The sequence below is a fragment of the Lycorma delicatula genome, chromosome 2 (genome assembly GCF_047948215.1).
Source record: "Lycorma delicatula isolate Av1 chromosome 2, ASM4794821v1, whole genome shotgun sequence".
Classification (NCBI taxonomy): Eukaryota; Metazoa; Arthropoda; class Insecta; order Hemiptera; family Fulgoridae; genus Lycorma; species Lycorma delicatula.
Genome location: NC_134456.1, coordinates 72,518,392 through 72,533,317, shown reverse-complemented (window position 1 = coordinate 72,533,317; position 14,926 = coordinate 72,518,392). Strand labels below are relative to the sequence as shown.

At 29.6% G+C, this 14,926-nt stretch overlaps 1 protein-coding gene and 1 non-coding gene across 3 annotated transcripts in view; both read right to left on the bottom strand.

Annotated features, from left to right (window-relative positions):
* Positions 1-14,926, bottom strand: part of LOC142318902 (xibalbin-1-like) — a 177,337-nt gene that overhangs the window by 38,813 nt on the left and 123,598 nt on the right. The gene's annotated exons all lie outside the window — the stretch shown is intronic.
* On the bottom strand, positions 8,982-9,054 carry TRNAK-CUU (transfer RNA lysine (anticodon CUU)). The gene has a single exon. It is a non-coding gene; the product is annotated as a tRNA-Lys (tRNA).

The window sequence follows — 14,926 nt, the reverse complement described above, 5'->3', positions numbered from 1 at the left end:
TTGTGATTTATGACTGAGCTTGAAATTTCATATTTGACATTAAGTTTGCTTGCACCTGTTTATTGTGTATTATTTAGATTGTGGGTTCCTTAAGGACTTTCTTATCACGTGCTTTTGTCATGAAACTTACTTATGGCTCCGTAGGAAAGCCGATGGTAATTATAATTGTTATTGAGCAAAAAACAAAATATTTAAAGTGTAAAAAAGTATTTAAAGTGGCCGCTGGTACCGCCACATTCTGCGAATGAAATACGGTATGCGCGCGAGCTTTAGTTAAAGTCATTGAATTAAATAAACAAAAATATTTTATTCAAGTAAAATGGTAAATATTTTTAATTAAATTTGTGTGTGTGTGTGTGTGTGTGTGTGTGTGTGTGTGTGTGTGTGTGTGTAAGCCGTGCATCAGAAAAAAGCCGCGTAGCAAGAAAGTCCACAATTGGGTTGTCTGCTTTATTTTATGCAGTCCTGAAACCAGAAGCCATTGATACACCAGTATGATTAACTGTCAAGGAGATTTTTAAGAGCGTCAAAAGAACTTTCGTAGTTAGTAGTAATGATTAGCTAATCATTACTACTCTTTTGATTCTGCATACTTTCAGGCTCACGAAATTTACATATTAAAACGTAATTTTTATACTCATTTTTAAATTCAGTTTAGATACACTTTAACGAAAATTCTTTAGCAGGTTTGAACGATTTATAAATATAACTAATTTTTTTAATTAATCAATCCTTAATAAATGATGTAAAATACTGAAGTGATATAAATTAATACTAAAATGACTCTATTACATATCAAGGTTATTTCAAAGTTATTCTTTTACTTCCTGTTATCAAATAATTATATTACATAATAATGTTTTCCTTAAGTAGTACACCCTAATTCTAAAAGTTATCTCTTTTTAATATTCATTATTTCAATTGTTAACAACGGTTTCAAATCTTAGTAACGAAATATATATATTTTTGTCATAGCATGAATTTTTTTTATAAATAAATCCAGTTAGATTACATAGTAAAGCAAATTTAGTTGTAATATAAACTTCAAATTTATTGTTAATAATTATAATTTTTTTCTAAAATTGATTAGAAATATTTAATATAAACGCATTTATAAAATTTGGTCTTCTAAAAAAAATTATTTATTTCCTGTTATTTTAATTCATCAATTTTTTCTTAAAAAATCACTGTTTTAAAATACATTTCACTGGTTATATTATCAAACTGGTTCTTATAATATACTATTCGTATAGCTATAAGAACTATCATTGCTGTAGAAACTAGTATCCAAAATTCTCTTTACATCAGTTCTAATCCTTTACTCAATAAAAATTTATCAAAATCCTGAAAAAACCTATCTTAACAAAAGTTTGGGTGAAATTTTTGTTTAAAAATGTAAAAATGAAAGTTTTAATCTAAATAATAATAACAATGTTTTGAATTGATTTTTTTTTTTTTTTTTTTTTTTTTTTTTTTTGTTACTACAAACATAAATTACAACAAAAAATATTTAATTTAACCAGAGTTATATGACCACGTTAACCGTTTGGCCGTAAACCTCCTAAACAACGGTGAGGACATTAGAAGATTTAAACGGCTACACGTTCTGGACCTTAATAACTCTAATAGTATAATTACAACAGCTGAGTGTTGTGCATTAATCGTCCTTCATTCCCTTTCTCACTGTTTCTGTTTTTAATTTCATTTTTAATATTTTTTTGTGTTTTGTTCTTTCCTGAGTGTTTTGTCAATCTTCTATCTTTATGAAATTTGTTATTGTTTTCTACTATTCTACTGATAGAACAGTTCTTCAAAACTACCTTGTTGAGAAATTTCGATGCGGATTTCTTTTTACTTCCTTGTACGAAGTAAAGGAAGTATTGTGATCGCGAAAAATTTCGGTTTTCAGATATCAACGGAAATATCCATTTTGACCATCCCTGAATTCATTTTGACTAGTTTCGACGTGACGTCTGTACGTACGTATGTATCTCACATAACTCAAAAATTATTAGTCGTAGAATGTTGAAATTTTGGATGTAGAACTTCTGTAACATCTATTTGTGCACCTCCCCTTTTGATTACAATCAACTGAACCAAAAGTCTCCAAAAAAGCCCAATATCTAATATTTGGATGTTGGACTTTTTCTTAACTGCAGTAATAAGCCCTCATTGAAAGCTTTTTTTATCATAAGTGGTACTTATTTTCATTGGTCCCAGGGTTATAGCCAAATGAAATTTTATTTAATGAAATATTTATATCTTACTAGGAAAAGGCACATAACATTGGTTATGATTGGACTTCATCTCCTTTTTTAACTTTTTTTTTATTAATTTAAATATATTGATTTATTAATAATTATTAACCTCTGATTGTAAAAAGAATTTTACAATAAATAATAATTCAATAATAAAAAAAAAAAATAAAAAATATCAGAAGTTAATAATGAAATAAAAATGTTATGTACTTTTCATTTAAAAAAAATATGTTTATGTAATTTAATAGGCGTACAAGGAAGTCATGTGGTGTCCATATCAGATTTTTAATTCTAGTCAGACGAATTATTTTCATCTAAGTTACATTGAAAATTTACTAAATTATTTAATAACCTTGAGTATATATCAAGTACAAGTTTAAAATTTATGTATAATATTTTTGTTAGTTTAATAAATAATTCATATTTTCTAATTATTCTTCTTTAGATAAAAAGTTATAAAAATGTATTTCAACATTTGAAAATATTTTGAAAGTTTAAATACATATAATTGTTTTTTAGAAAAAGAAAAAGTTCAAACTACATAATTTTCTAATTTAAGATGTTTTAACTTATTTAAGGGTAGAGACTGTAAAGTATAATTTCTTTAGATATCTAATTCATTTGAAACAAAGTTAATTTTAGTAAATTTTGGACCGTTGATATCTTTTTTGAACATACTGGAACGGAACGCAGGGTTAGCGGGAAATTTATATTTGTCCCTAATAATCACAGCCTGAAAAAAAGATCTTTGCTGCAGAATCATTCTTTTTATCGGGGGAATATTTGTTTAATTGGCCGTTATACATTAGTTTATTTATGGACGGTTTGTGGATTGCGTTCCGATTCCTTAAGATCAGATTGAAATGTTACTCTGGCTGACCTTGGGAGACTAGCCGCTTCGTTCACCCGTGTTATTCCCTTTAGTCACTTAGTCCGTCGCTGAGGGCCTGTCGGTGCTAGCGCCTTCCGGTCTTGCAGGAATGCGTCTCTTGGAATCCGGAGTTTTTGGAGGATGCAGTGCATTCCCGTCACCGGAGAGACTTGCGTGTGGTGGCAGGGTCTAATTAGTAAGAACTAGGACAGGAGAATGGTTAGTGAAACAAGGGAATTCTTCTTCAAAATTAACACTGTGACAACCTCGTTTTTTATATATGTTTTTACATCTGTTTATATCAAATTTCAACTTTTTTCATTTGCAGCGTCGGACAGATATTTATTTATAGTGGGATCGTACTGAAACAAGGTAAGTTGAGATGAATGATATAGGTTTTTTTTTTTAAGAAGGAACGTTTCTGTTAAATTTATATTTATATTGGAGGTACTTATTTTATCAATATAATTTGATTATCGAGTTTGAATTAGGAGCATCATAACAATGAATAATTCGCTTCAGAATGACAAATAATTATCAATTTTTAATTAATCTTAAATCAACTCTCATCTGATAGTCATGTTGTGATCGAACACACGAGTGTGGCAGGATACATAACAAATTTTATTGTAAAACATTAACATTTTACACAAGGATAGGTTATATTCCAGTCAACTGAAAATGTTTTTCATTTATAAATGAATTTCAGTGGTTATTTTGAAAGAAGATAAATTCATAAAGTGTAGTCAAGTGTATAATATTTTTTTAACATTTGATCAATTTTATGATTTTGAAAATCAGTAAGAATTCTTTATTTCTGGACTGAAAGTATAAATAGAATAACTAAAAAAAGAAAAAATAACACTGTCGAATAAAAATAAATAATATTTATAAAAAATATTTTTCCATTTGTTTTTTTTTTTTTTAAAGAAAACACTTAAATACACACAATTTTCTGTATTTTTACTTCTGTAAAATTATTTTTCATAGATTAGTTTCATTCAATTGGCCTGATTCGGTTAACAATAAAACAATCTTAAAATTGTTTAATTTTAAAATGTGACAAGTGCATATTAGTGAAGAGGATCGTTAAAAAATGACGACGTGCTTCTAGGAACGAGAGGAGTCATCACTCAAATGATACATGTGATGCACGTCACTTTTTTAGGACACTTAATGAAGTAACATAAAAGCTTCTCCTTTTTATAATTATTTTTTCTTAATTGATCTTTTTTATCTTAGATTATTATTCTTCTTGATGTCTGTAGAAAAAGTTTACTTAATATTTATCATTTATGCAGAAGAATTAAATTAATTACATTTCTTATTTGATCGAAAAAAAAGATAACTATAAAAAAAGAAATTAATCAATTTAAAAAAGCAAGTTCAGTCGTTCAGTCTTGAATTAAGATATTTTTCGTTGACTGCGATCGATTTCATGTCAAAATTTACTTAAAAAATGTTTTTCTTTAACCATTCAAATAATTAATTTAAAAATCAAATCTAATTTGATCTTTAAAGTGATCCACGAATAAAGAAAGGTGGTTCTTTACCACCTTCGAATAAGATGGTAGTTATTTTTAGTGGTCCACGAATAAACATTCTGCACATGTTCTACTGATGAAAATAAAGAAAAACGTTTTTATTAACATCTATTCAGAAACGCTTCGTTAGCAATTGTCAGCTGGAGAAAGATTTTACCTTGATAAACTAATTTCACCCTTCGGTAAAACTAAGCCAGACTATAATTCTTGAGATCCAAAATAAAGAAGTAAATTTAGTGGTATTTACGTGAAATCTGACCTAAGTAGTCTTTAAAAAATCTGGGGTGAAAGACAAAAGATTGTGATCGAAAAACAATTATTTTATGTTTGGGATAAAATAACTTTGTTAAATTGGTAATAAATACGTTCTATAAATGAGTTCTGCTTTTATAACAGATACTAAATGAACCTGAAAATTTTTACAACATATATAAAAATTAATTATATTATGTGCTCAAGTATTTTTCTGTTAAGAGGGCATTATCTAAGTCTCGTTAATGGTGGGGATATTCGTACTTAAAAACTGATTAAATTGTAATTTTTATCATTTATCTGTAAAAAACCAGGGATACTTTTAAAATATCAAGTTGTAATATTAAAAAAAAAAGGTAATCATTCGCAAGTCCTAATTTTAATCATGTTAAACCTTGCTTAAAAGAGTTGCGTAGCCCTGAATTATGCTTTGGATTGTACTTGTTTAGGTGTTATTTTTGTCTTAACAGACAGCTCAAATTTAATTTGCCTATCACTGATTTAAATAAGTATATTTAAAAGATTTTTATGTAAATTTGTTATTCTGATGAATTTTTTAAAAGTAAAAATATATTACAGAGATTTTTAAATACAAGTTTGAATTTAAAAATCAAAATTATTTGTAATAAGCCAAAGCGAAATTATACTGAAAAAATATATTGAAAGTTAAGAGTATTACAAGCCACTTCCTGTAACCAAGAAGCTTTCTGAACAAATTATTTTTATTATTATTATTATTTATTCAAATAAACATTAAATTTTTTGATGTTTTTAGTTTGCACGCCCCTGACTCGAATGATTAAAAACAGCAATGTCCATATTTGTAAATATTGAAAAGCATTATTTCGGAGGTAAAAGAAATGTTAATTCTATCCAGCTTTTAAGAGATATTTTATTTCTATCAATAATTTCATTTCATTTATTGGATTTCGAAATGTTTTCGTTAATCTTGGTCTACACTTGTATCGTCGCCTAACGTGGAAGGACCACGTGGTAGAAAAGAGAAAACAGTTTTTGTCAAGTATAGAGAACTAAAGTCTTTACTGAAAATAACTCACTGTTATCGTTATCTAATAAACTGCTGATATACAGAGTTATCCTTAAACCTATCTGGACGTACGGGATTCAGCTCTGGGGTACGACGAGTAACAGCAATAACGAAATAATTCAAAAATAAATCGGTGAGAACCATAACAGATGCGCCGTAAAACTAGAGTCATGACTACCTAGGTTTAAATTTAGTATACGAAGAAATCCAAAAATATATCTCGTGATACAAACAGAGGTTAGAGAAATATGTAAATTATCTGGCAGGAAATCTATTGGAGAACAGCGATGACATCAGGCGACTAAAACATTTCCATGTGCTGGACCTGGAGGAAGTAACTAGAGGATTGACCGGGAAAAGAAACATAGGAGAGTAAGTACACAGAATGAGTCTATCTCTATTTTTTTCGAAACACCGTAGGGTATTACTTCAGAGAATGAATAAGGATGATATGTGTGAATGTAAATGAAGTATAGTCTTGTACAGTCTCAGGTCGACCGCTCCTGAGATGTGTGGTTAATTGAAATCCAACCACCAAGAAACACCGGTATCCACGATCTAGTATTCAAATCCGTATAAAAGTAGCTGCCTTTACTAGGATTTGAACTTTAGAACACTCGAATTCGAAATCAGCAGACATACAATGACGATTTAACCACTAGACCAGCCAGATGGGCTAGATGATTCTTATCACTTTGATAGCCTATACATTTCAGCTAATTTTGTTACCAACGGATATTTGCTTTATTTATATTTGTTGTTTTCATATTTTGGTATTGATGATATTGTTTTTATTTTTATTCTTTTCTACCTGTGATTTATTTCTCGTGCTATTTTAAGTATTGAACTCTCTACTAAGACCATTTACACAAGAGCTTTTTCTAAATATTATATATGTTGAACCTTTGGATGCTTTAATTAGTGGTTTCGTCATGGACCTTTCTTCACGTGATTATCATTAATCAAATTTACTTATGGTCCTCTGCTATGGAGGTACCGATTGTAAATGCTAAGAAATAGACAAAGAAAAATTATTGGATTTATCTGGTCTTGATGTTTTTGATGTCATTTATTTAATGATTATTTCCTAATTGCTTCATTGGTCATTTGTTTGATCTATTGCGGTTGATATTGTGCAAAAGTATTATTTGTGTTTTTAAACCAGTTTACTTGCTCCCGCTAAATAGCAAAAGTCGTTTGAATTCTTGTATATGAACGATACATTATATTTTCATGTTTTGTATTTTTACTTCCTTGTACGAAGTAAAGGAAGTATTGTGATAGCGAAAAATTTTGGTTTTCAGATTTCAACGGAAGTACCCAATTTGGTCATCCCTGAATCCATTTTGTCTAGTTTTGGCGTGACGTCTGTATGTACGTAGTATGTATGTATTATGTATCTGGCATAACTCAAGAACGATTAGTCGTAGGATGTAGAAAATTTGGATTTAGGATTGTTGTAACAACTAGTTGTGCACTTCCCCTTTTGATTCCAATCGACTGGACCAAAAATATCCAAAAAAGCCCAAAATTCAAAATCAAATTGCATTTTGGACGTTTTTTAACAGAAGTAATAAGCCCTCATTAAGAGCTTTTCAACGATATATCAAAAGTAGTGCTTATTTTCATTGCTTCCAGAATCATAGCCAAATGAAATTTTAATTAATGAAATGTTCAAAAATCATTAGTGAAATAAAATTTTATATACTTTTAAAAATGTGTATATGTAAATTTAATAAGCATTATTCATATGTGTATATGTAATTGAATTGGTGAAACATTTGATTATTTAGTATTAACTGAAAATTATAATTTATAATCGTATTATTTTTGGGTTTTCTAGTTTAATTTTATTTAATTATTCTGAATTTCTGTTTAATTTTATCTACATTAAAGTTAACTACAGACTGACTGAAAATTAGATCCTCACAAGAACAACATATACACTGAGACATACATGCCCGATCTTTAATAAATTGCAAAAAATTCTTATCCGTTTGTTCATTACTCCTCTTATATAGCCGGACAATATTCTCCCTAAGTCGGAGTTGATAATTTTTTAGTTTATTTGATTTTTGTTGCCAGTCATTTAGTTGCTCTTTGGTGTGATATAATTCTTCTGATCTTAATTTGTGTACACGTTCTCTAGTTTTCAAATTTTCTCTCTCTTTATATTCATCATCCTCTCTTAATATTTTTATTCTTTCCTCGGTCTTCTTCTCTTATCGCGTAATGTTTTATCGCAGTACTTGTTCGATGCACTTCATTGTCCTATTTAATTCATCATTAAAATATGCACAAAATGATGTTAAAAGCTAATTATTTACAGTTAATGTATACTAATTGTAATAATGTTAATTGCATAAATAAAATTCATGTTTGATTTATTAATAATTATTAACCTCTGATTGCAAAAAGAGTTTTACAATAAATTAAAATTCAGTAAGTTATTAATGAAATAAAATTCTATGTAGTTTTCATTTTTTTTAAATGTGTATTTGTAATTTAATAGTTGTACAAGGAAGTCATGTGGTGTCCACATCAGATTTTTATAATAGATTATAATAGATTTTTTATAATATATTATGTTTCATTAATTAATAAATAATTAAATAAATTCAAAACTCCAACTACTAGCGCCAAGCGCTAGTAACCTTATTTTAAGCGCTAAAACCTTATTTTAACGAATATCTGAGAGTTTAAAATTTAGCATTAAATTTAGTCAGTAATTAATACATCTTTGAGGGAAGTAAATAAGATAAAGTGAACCTAGAAAATGAAATTTAAGATAATTCTATTGTTTACGAAACGAAAGATGTAATAATATATAATAAAATATTAAAAGAAAAAAATTGAATAAAGAAATTGAAAGAAGTAACATTTAATAATTGCAATAAAATTTCGAATTTATCGTAATAATTTCACAATAAAAGTACTTTTATTAATATATTTAATTAAATAAAATAAAAGGTAATATATAAAAAATTAAGTTTACTTAAAAAAACATACGCCCAACGTGGGGCTCGAACCCACGACCCTGAGATTAAGAGTCTCATGCTCTACCGACTGAGCTAGCCGGGCTACGTTTGCTTTGCGAAAACCCAAATCTTATTCTATTTCTACCTCTTCAACTGTTTTATAGTGCATTTGAAAACAAATACTCATTTTCTATTTATAGCAACGTATGCTAAAGAATACAAGATACTAGTTATTACACAGTAATGTAAAATATTATGCTTATGTAACAATATTATAATTTATATAAACTAATACAGTTGTGTTTATAACTAACTATGTGTGTATTTATTGACAAAGACAAATTTTTATAATACATTCTTTTTTTGTCGAAAAAAAATATTTGGCACTTTTCGTTTCGTAAAAAATTGAAGCATCTTAAATTTCAATTTGGGTTTTTTCCTTCACAATGCTTTTTTTACGTTACGTATTAGAAAATGCTCATGTTATACTTATATGCTTTATTAATATAATCTCTGCAAACTTACCATAACCTCGCTTCGCTTCGCCCGCTAAGCTTGACTAGTGAGCCAAGCGAACGTAGGTTAAGTTTGGTTACATTATATTTATAATTTCTCTCAAATACCACCAAATACTATATAATTATAATATAACATGAGCAGTTACTAATGCTTAATGCGTAATGTAAAAAAAAAAAAAAAAACAATTGTGGGGGAAAAAGAGAAAGATCCTTCAATTTATCTCGATTTACTTCTCTCAAAAAATATTATAATAATTGTTGATGGAATTTAATACATATTATTTAATGCATGATATAATTATTATAATATATAATATTATTATAATTTAATACATGATTAAATTTAGAACATAACCCTGACTGAATTTAGGCAACTCTTAAAATAAAATAATTATAGCACCGTAATTATTATTATTTTTTTAAAATTATTTATAAAGAAAGCATTTTACAAAAAAAAAAAAATATATATGAGAATTTGACCCATAAAAATATGTGATGTTCTACACCAGTTTTTTGAGTAAAATTATTTAAATTTTGAAAAGAGTTTCAACTTTTCTGAAATAAAAAGGTTATTTCTATGTTTTAATTGCTTATGTTTTGCATTTAGTAATTTCAAAAAATAGAAAATCATTCAAACAAAATTTAGAATGACTTTCAACAAAAATAAGGAATATTTTTCTTTAATTCGATAAGAAGATACTCTCTTCAATTTAGGATTGAGAAATATCAACCGTAATTAATGATTAATTAAAATTAAATTATAATTAAGAACAAATAATATTCTTTTTATTACAATTTTAATTTTTTTTCAGTCATTTGACTGGTTTGATGCAGCTCTCCAAGATTCCCTATCCAGTGCCAGGCGTTTCATTTCAGTATACCCTCTACTTCCTATATCCCTAAAAATTTGTTTTACATATTCCAAACGTTGCCTGCCTGCACAATTTTTTCCTTCTACATTTCGCTCCAATATTAAAGCGACTATTCCAGGATGCCTTAATGTGTGGCCTATAAGTCTGTCTCTTCTTTTAACTATATTTTTCCAAATGCTTCTTTCTTCATCGATTTGCCGCAACATATCTTCATTTGTCACTTTATCCACCGATCTGATTTTTAACATTCTCCTGTAGCACCACATTTCAAAAGCTTCTAATCTTTTCTTCTCTGGGACTCCGATCGTCCAAGTTTTACTTCCATATAAAGCGACACTCCAAACATATACTTTCAAAAATCTTTTCCTGGCATTTAAATTAATTTTTGATAAATTTTAATTTTTGACAATTTTAATAAATTCATATTTTTAATACGCTTTGATAATTCGATAAACTTTTTATCAAATTCTAATAATTTATTCTTTTTTCGACACCGGTCACTAGGACCATATAGAAAAACTTCTGGCTAGTTTTTTAGCTCTCCAATACTACTTCATTTTTTCACTCTGCCGCTTCCTTCTTTCCTCCGACCATTTTAGGTTAGCGCATTCTTTCTTCTCCTTCCGGATCCCTTTGAATTTTAAGATGTTTTCCTAACTACCCTTCTAAATCTTCTTAAATCCACCACGTTTATATCTGCTACCCTTAGGTTGCAGATATAATGGTTTAAGCAATTCTTGCTTAAACCGTTTAGCGTTCGTCTTGTTACCATTACATTGTCAAAAATTCACTTGGTAAGCCTGTTTGAATCCATTCTTGTCACATGTCCGTAGAATATCAATCTTCACTTACGTATTGCTTTCGTGATTCTATATTTATCTCTCGGTAAATTTCGACATTCTTCCTTTTTTAACTATCGTTAGTTTTTCTGGGCCCCGGAATTTTTCTTAGTATCCGTCTTTGAACAAGTTGTAGATTATCTATTTCCTCTTGGTTCAGAGCTACGCATTCTGCCGCGTATAAAACTCCTGGTCGGATTACTGTTGTATAGTATCTGATACTTACCCATCTTTGAGATCCGTCTCTTATTATACAAATCCTTTGTTAGGCCATAGGATTTTCAGAATGTTATTGATCCTGACAATGTTTGATTCCTTGTCCATTCCATTCGGTTGGGTAACTTCACCCAAGTACCTAGATTTGTTCGTATTTTTAATTTTTCCTAGCTTTATCTGTAAAAATTTTGGTGCGTTCATCATATACACAGTTTGTTCTATGGAAATTCGTAAGCCTACCTTTTGGCCATTCTGTGTTGTACATATAGTTACTGTTCTGCCGTTTCTATATCTTCTCCCAAGAAGGCGAGATCATCTGCAAAGGTTAGACAATCAGTGTTCAGATTCTTCGCATAACCCAATTTGACTTGTTTCAGGCCTTTACCTTATCAAGTTTCCTCCATTCTCTTATGATATTTTCCAAGAATACACTAAAGAGAAGAAGAGACAGTCCGTCCTCTTGTCTCATTCCTACCTTGATTCCAGAAGGATGGGATATTTCCCCTTTAAATTTAATTTTGGTCTTTGCGTCAGTGAGAGTCTACTTGTTGAGTTTTATTTTACTTTTTATAAAGTATAGATTACAAATTTAGCGTTGTAAGTACTTAAATTTCATTGTAAACATTAAATTTAAGTATTTTTGGGTGTGGTTTAGTAAATGGATTTATGACCGTTTCTTTAACTTATGTGCTAGTGGAATCCTGTCCCGTAAATTAGTAATAGGATAGGGTTACAACCGGAAAAATCCTGGTTTATTCTAGGAAAGAAAAAATGGATATAGTAGAAAAACCAAAAAATCTTTTTTTTTTACAATATATATTCTACACAGTATTTCAGTATACAGTAAGAATAATTATTTTTCAATATTTAATACTGTGTTCTTATACGCTATATAGCTTCTAAATTTCCTGATTATTGATAAAATAAATATATATATATATATATATATATATATATATATAAATATTTAGCCGATTTAGAATCCTTCACTCGCCCTTCCTGTTTAGCCAGGGAGCGAGACAGGACCCCCATAACCATTCTCATGGTTATGAGAATAATACCGATAAATTATTAAAGTATACAGATTTTACAAATGCTTAAAAAAATACACTTAAAAAGACAGAATAGTATTAACTAAAGTACACAGACTTTTGATAAGAATAACTTTAACTCCAACGGGACTAGGGTCTCGATCCATGGCTTAAAACCTTTCCTGAAATATCACGAATGTGTTCTGAAATTTGAAAGCAATCGGCTAATTGGTGTTTATGTGATGCTGTTTCAAACGGATAGACAAAACTCACTAAAAACTTTGAATTTATATATATATATATATATATATTTATTAATGCATAGGCATCAAAGATTCTCTTTTTATTGAAAGTAACTTATGGTTTCTTGGGTGATTTTAAAATATATTTTACTTTTTTTTTATAACTACTTAACATTGTTTATTATGGTGTAATGTTAAAAGTCATATTGATATTTAAAATGTTTTCACGTGATAGTAATCCACTTCAAGGAAGTTTGTTGAAAAACTTAAGGTAAAAAAAAAATCTGTCCTGTATTCAAGAATCTTATCAAAGTAATAGCTTCATAACTACATTTTTCTATATTAGTTTTCTTAACAATATTCAGGTTTATTCAATTTAATATTTTTTACAAGCAGAGTTTTTTTTATGAAAACTGCGGTTATTTCCTTCTTCATTGACGAAACAATGAATAGATGTGTTGAATATCTATAATTGATTTTGAAGATACAGAGTGTTCAAAAAGTAACGCAACCTTTTGGAAGAATGTTTCCTTCTTTTGTTGCAGGTTTAATTGAGGAACAATGAGTTTCACAATATTGGCAGCAGAAACTATTAATTGTCTTCCAATAAATTAGATGTCCCAGTTATGCCCAGACCCAGAATGCCTTCACAGAAAAGTATCGTATGGATGTACCAAGTAATTCCTTCAGCAAGAGGCTGTACGACAAGTTCCAAGAAATAGGGAATGCGGCAGATGCAGCCAAAAGTGGCCAAACGAAAGTTCTAACACCAGAAATGTTGATCGATGTAAAGCTGCATATTCTGTAAGTCCCAAGAGATTTATGCGATGCCGATCTACCCAGTCTGGTCTCTCCGTTGGTGATACCCACAAGGCATTGCGCAAGTGTTTAAAGATGCATCCGTACAGAATTCGTGTTGTTCACGAGTTGTTAACTCAGACACTGTAAAACGTGTAGTTTTCTTTCAGAGGTTCATGTCATGTAACGCCAGATAGGAAAAAATTCTATGATTCGTTTTGATCTGATGAGGTATTTCACCTTGATGAATACCTGAAAGTACAGAATTCACGCATTTGGTGTAAGGAAAATCCACATCAGTTGCACGAGTCTCGTCAGCACGGACAGTGTTTTGTGTGCAATTTCACATAGGCGAATCATCATGACATTCTTTCATGGCACTGAATAGTTAGCGCTACATACAGATGGGGAAACAATTTGTGAACATTATACTTGCAAATCGGCTAAAGTACAAGTGGTTTCAGCAAAAAATTGCTACGGCTCGAACAGCCAACAAAACTATGACCTTCTTGGAGCTGTGTTTTCATGGATAAGTGATTTCGAAGGAGTTGTGACCCCCTCGGTCTCCTGATTTATCCCCTCCTGACTTTTTCTTATGGGGATACCTTAAGGATGCTGATTACAAAACTCATCCCCACACTATTCCTGAATTGCAGAGCAAAATTGAACGATGTGTCGCTAAAATTTCACAAAAAAATGTTACAACATGTATTTAAGAGCATGCAACGTCGTATTCAATTATGTGGATCGCATAATGGGGGCCACTTTCAATAACTATTGTAAATTACTCATTTTCTCATAAGTTTTCGTGTATTTTTGAACACTCTGTAGTAAACCCACTTTTTCTTTTTCCTGTTTAGCCTCCGGTAATCACCTTTCAGATAATACTTCAGAGGATGAATGAGTGTAAATGAAGTGTAGTCTTGTATTGTACAGTCTCAGTTTGACCACTCCTGAGATGTGTGGTTAATTGAAACCCAACCACCAACGAACACCGGTATCCACGATATAGTATTCAAAGCCGTGTAAAAGTAACTGATTTTACTAAGACTTGAACGCTGGAACTCTCGACTACCAAATCAACTGATTTGGGAAGACGCGTTCACCACTACACAAGCCGGTGGATTTTCTGTAGTAAACTCAACATTAATTCCTCTGTATTCTGTTTTATTTTGGCTAGCACCGTTTAACAGCCGCAGACGGATGATAATGAGATTAATTTTTTGTAGCATACGAAAACTTGTCATGTTTAACTTGAACTCCAATCTCCTCCGAATGGAAGGCAGAAACGCTACCACTCCATCGATAAAATAAAGTTAAAATTAAAAAATTTAAGTAAAATAATCTCTAAAAAAAATAAATAAATAAGTTGACCTTAGACACGTACTACAAATTATAAAAATAATAATATTCAATTCTTCCTTTAATATTTAATTCTTCCTATATCTGTGATATAGGA